Consider the following 5,362-nt stretch of genomic DNA (forward strand, 5'->3'; position numbering starts at 1 on the left):
CATGTCTAAAATATGTAATATTTAGAAGAGTTTTGACATTACTTCCTTAGGCTACAAATCCCCATTTTGACTCCATGTCTAAATATATAATATTTAGGAGAGTCAAAATAAGGATTTGTAGCTTGGGGAAGTAATGTCAACATCATGTCTCAAACCTTTAGCTTGTTTGTTTACTTTTTTAAATTACATTTTCACTTTAAGCTACCTATCTTGTTTCTATATTGTTTTGAAGATCCTTATTCCCCTCTTAAAATTAACAATTTTTAATAATACTGTAGTTATTAAACACTAAATACTACTACTAAATACTGAAACCAACAACTAAAACTGCACTAGAATATAGGCTTAGCACTTTGTGAACACCCGACCGCACCTTATATATACTTAGTACACATCTTAGAGATGAATGTTGCGACTACTAAGTATATACAAACCGTACTATAAACTTCAGCATAAAATTAAATATTGGCTTTAAGGTCTTAACAGTGACTGCGGCCTCAAGTGGGACTTTTTATTTAATATAATTTCTTTGCAGTTAATATACATTTAATCAAAAACACCTTAGGTGTGAAAAAAAAAATGTGGCAAAAAGAAAAGAAAAAAGATTTGAGCGTGCGATTTAAAGAAATGAAATCAAAATTGGCGGCCAAAGTGGTAGCTACAATTATAGCATTGATAAGAATTTTACAGCATATATTCATTCATTGTTTCATGGTTTCCTTGATATTAGTGTGATGATCAAATTACGTGAATGTAATAAATCAAACTAGATGTAGTTCCACAGGATCCCAAGAAAGTGTTCTGGTTCAAGAGTAACAAATATTTTTATTTCTTGCTTTTGAAGTTCAAATGCCATGCTGTGTTGTAGTCTAAAGAGTGCATAATTCTTCTCGTGATTCATGGCATGCGCACACTTTACTGACGTCACGACAGTACAAATTGCAACGTTAAGCGTCCCTTATGTGACGTCATTTTAGTGTCTACTGACTTATTTATAGACAGACTATTACGACTTTTACTACTGTATAATGATGCGAGTGGTTAAAATAGGTGACCCCTCTTGGCGGCCTTCGCCCCCCTCTTTCGGGGAAATTATTTCTGGATTCCGAATCAATCACGCACACGAAAATACTGACATAGTAGCTTCAAATTCAAAGATCAAGGTTATATACTTTAAAATTTCGTGCGCGATACAGTGTGCGTAAACGAATATCTATACATATATACAGACATAAGCTAGTGTATTACAGATTATTTGAATATAAACCAACGTATCGACAGAAAGAACTGGTCGAACAACGAAACAGTAATAAATCAAAATTTAAAAGGTTGAATTGATCAAAATCAGTTTATTTCTTACAAAATTGATTAAAAGTAGAAAAAAAAAAGTTTGTCTTTCTTAGATGAATCATGATTCTTCGGATTTATTCTTTTTTTTTTATTTGAGAGATAAGAAGATATATTTTTGTCGTTGTAACATATTCAACGTTTTTATAGGAAAGATAGTGATACGTTAAATGTAATTACTTTTCAATATTTTTTATCTGCAAGTAATATCGACTGAGTAATGTAATCCTTTGAAGTTACGAGGTATTACTGTTTAAATCGATATTTGTAGCAGAAATACGTTAACAATAAATACTGTGTCAGTTTGTGGCACATTTGGTTGCCAGAATATATTTTTCTTATATCTCTGTTTAAATTGATATTTGTAGCAGAAATATTTTAACAATACTGTGTCAGTTTGTGGCACACTTGGTTGCCAGGACATGTTTTTGGTTATATCTCTGTTTAGATTGATAGTTGTAGTAGAAATATGTTAACAATACTGTGTCAGTTTGTGGCACACTTGGTTGCAAGAATATGCTTTTGGTTATATCTCTGTTTAAATTGATATTTGTAGCAGAAATATGTTAACAATACTGTGTCAGTTTGTGGCACACTTGGTTGCCAAGACATGTTTTTGGTTATGTATCTGTTTACATTGATATTTGTAGTTGAAATATATTAACAATAAATACTGTGTCAATTTGTGGCACACTTGATTTTCGGAATATGTTTTGGGTTGTACTGCTGCTTAGGTTGATATTTGTAGCAGAAATATGTTAACAATACTGTGTCAGTTTGTGGCACACTTGGTTGCCAGGATATGTTTTTGGTTATATATCTCTGTTTAGATTGATATTTGTAGTAGAAATATGTTAACAATACTGTGTCAGTTTGTGACACTCATGATTATCAAACAAGCAGCTTAACCTTTGAGTCAAAAACTGGAGTATCCCTTAACCACAACACAAGTGGTAAATTGTTCATAATCTATTATCATAATACGCGATTCTTGTCTGCCCTGATAATGCGCGCGCACCTTAATATCTAAAGGCGCATTGCACTTCATTTCAACGGAAGTAAGCAAAATGCGGGTGTAAGTATACTTTAATAGACATTTTGTACAATAACACATAAAAGCTTATTAAAGTTTTTAAAAAGGACTAACTTTAGGTCGTAGAATAACATTATAAGTTTATTTATTGATAATAATAGGCACAGTAAAGTTTAGTCCTACTAAAGCAATAAACATACACAAGTTACTGTGTTAATTTATCTTTTCATCGAATATAGACCATACTTAATAAAGGCTTAACTAATGTTAGGCCTACGACAAGTGTAGAAATATTTTGTATTATACTGGACATCCTGTACTTAAAAATAGTAATGCGATCGCAAAAATTTTGAGGGTGTGTACCAGTCAAAAATAAAACTTGCAATAAAGTCCATAAATTGCGTCAAAAAAAAATCTGACCTTTTTTATACTTATCGCGGAGGATGACCAAAGATGTAGCAATAATGGCTCGGTGAGATCCATTTTTTATTCCAAGGTCCTTTAAGTCACGCTCTGACAATGACAGCATCTCCTATACGAAAAGATAAAACGTGTAGATTTAAGAAGCAAAGTTTATCCGAGTATATATATATATATATATATATAAATGACTTTCATAACTCTTATGTTGTGTTTTTTCTTTCGAGTTTGAAACTGGCATATAAACTCTAGAAAAATCAAGAACGTTAACGGCTTTTTTTTTCCTTACTCCTTTTTCTTTTCTTGAAAAATAATATATATTTGTTTCGAATGCAATAAAACTACACAAAGTATATATGTGCTAGCCGTTTCTAATTTTAAAGTGTAGAGTAAAGGGGAGGTAACTGGTCCACATTACCCACTGTTACTGTAATTGAGTAGTGAAATTTTACCGTCACTCTTATAACGCAATCATGGCCCAAAGTGCAGAGAGCGATTATTGCTCGTGTGTGTGTGTGTGCGTGCGTGGGGATAAAACAAAATTCACGTGTTGAATTAACTCTGTGTACAAATGCAACACTTCCACAGAAACAAATATTTATTCAGTTCTTTTAATTTAATATCTCTTTTTATATACATACAAATAGACGGCTGTACGTTACTTACAATTAACCTATCACGTGGCACATCTATTCATCAAGATACGTCAATCTTTTACAGTAAGTAATACGTAGAAATGTTCTGAAACCCTGTCACTCTGAACACTTCGAACGAAACGTGTTATTTTAACATGAACCCCCTTATCTTTGTAAATGGTAAGGGAGCAAGTGAACATTTAATATGGAACGAATTTATGTTAATTGTGTGAACGTACATTCTTTTAGGTGCGTTTTACGTATCAGTACAAATTTACACTACTTTAGGTGTATTTCCTACATTTGTACTTCAAACTGCTTAATCAGTTTTTGCGTGGAGTGGCCTGTTCATTGCTTTCGACCTTCATCAAAGTCAAATCTAATGTGCGCGGCATTACGCTCAAAACAACATCCAGAAAGTAGGACGTTAATAAGGTAATTATCTAGAAACAAAAGGTTGCGTAGATTCATACGCAGGTAAATTAAAACGTGTTTTACTTGTATAACACATTTATTCGTAGCTTTAAATTAACAAGTTAAACCTCTTCAACGTTTCTATTATATATATAGATCTGGTTCAGTGGAGGGACCTCTCCATGGCTTGACATGGTCTGGTGGTTAGGCGCTCAACTCACAATATGCGGATCACGGGTTCGAATCACATCACCGAACACGTTCGTTCTTTTAGCAGAAGAAGCGTTATAATGTGACGGTCAATCCCACTATTCGATTAGAGTAGCCCAAGAATTGGCGATAGGTGGTGTTGGCTACCTGCATTCCCTCTAGTCTCTCACTTCTAAATTAGGAATGACTAGAGCAGCTAGCTCTCGAGTAGCTTCCGATATAGGTTGTTATGGAAACACAGCTAGAATATATTCTCTTCAGAATTCACTAGTTAAGAAAGTAGTCTCCCTAAAATGACAAAAATTTCAAACCTCAACTCCACCAAAATTCTGGAACATGTAGAGGTAGTTGTCCAGCTCCAAGTGTTTCAACCACTCACTAACGTCCAGATGTAGCTTTCCAGTGGTCATGGTAAACTCCAGATCAATGACAGCCTCTGAAAGTGTATCAAGAATCGCAGTCATTAACATATAATCTAGAAGCAAAAGTACCCGTCTCCAGTAACGGGAAAAGTTTAAGTTAATCTATCAATTTAAATTATTTCATATTCTTTAAAAAGGTTAATCGTGTTGTACTCTTGGTATCATTGAGAACCAAAGTTCTGAGCTACTTATACTGCCTGCCGCGAAAAGTAATTGTTGAGCATTTCAGTCATGCTAAGAGCCGCTCAACAATATCACACGGTAAACCTATATTTTAATGTTTAAATTACATCACATTTTGAAATGTGAACGATAGTGTGATTAATTCCTAATAATTTAGTGTAGAATATCCTTCTTGCGAAATAAACTTGGCATCAACATTATTCATACCTGTTCTCCCGTTATTTCAAAAGTGAATGTTGAGCTTTGCCTGCGTGCGCAGCTTTTCAAATGGGAGACAAACAAAAAGTACGGACAGACACCAAGGTTCGCAGTATATGCAAGATCAGACTCATATTTTGTATCCTGTTCCCGTAACAAAATCCAAACACATTACAGCTTGAACACTTATTATTTCGTTAGCAATAGGAAACTGACGCTGTTTCAACCAATAATGATACAAGTAAAGAAAAAAAAACTTTTCAAAAAAGGAAGTAAATGTAGGGATGGCTAATATCAATCCTTCAATTAGTGATTGAATAGTTATGTGTGTGTTAATTCTTGCCTGTGCTATGTTGTTAAGATGATACATCCCTACTGTATTGTTTACCTTGTTTTTGAAGGATTGATGTTAGCCATCCCTACATTTACTTCCGTTTTTTTTAAGTTTTTTTCTTTATTTCTTTGCTTGTTTTTTAATGCAGTGTTTTAATAGACATAGG

The 5,362-nt window shown here is 33.6% G+C and overlaps 1 pseudogene; it reads right to left on the reverse strand.

The window, feature by feature from the left end:
• The window catches only part of LOC106462084, a 53,854-nt pseudogene that overhangs the window by 24,279 nt on the left and 24,213 nt on the right, over nt 1-5,362 (reverse strand).

Source organism: Limulus polyphemus, unplaced genomic scaffold, assembly GCF_000517525.1.
Source record: "Limulus polyphemus unplaced genomic scaffold, Limulus_polyphemus-2.1.2 Scaffold1090, whole genome shotgun sequence".
NCBI lineage: Eukaryota > Metazoa > Arthropoda > Merostomata > Xiphosura > Limulidae > Limulus > Limulus polyphemus.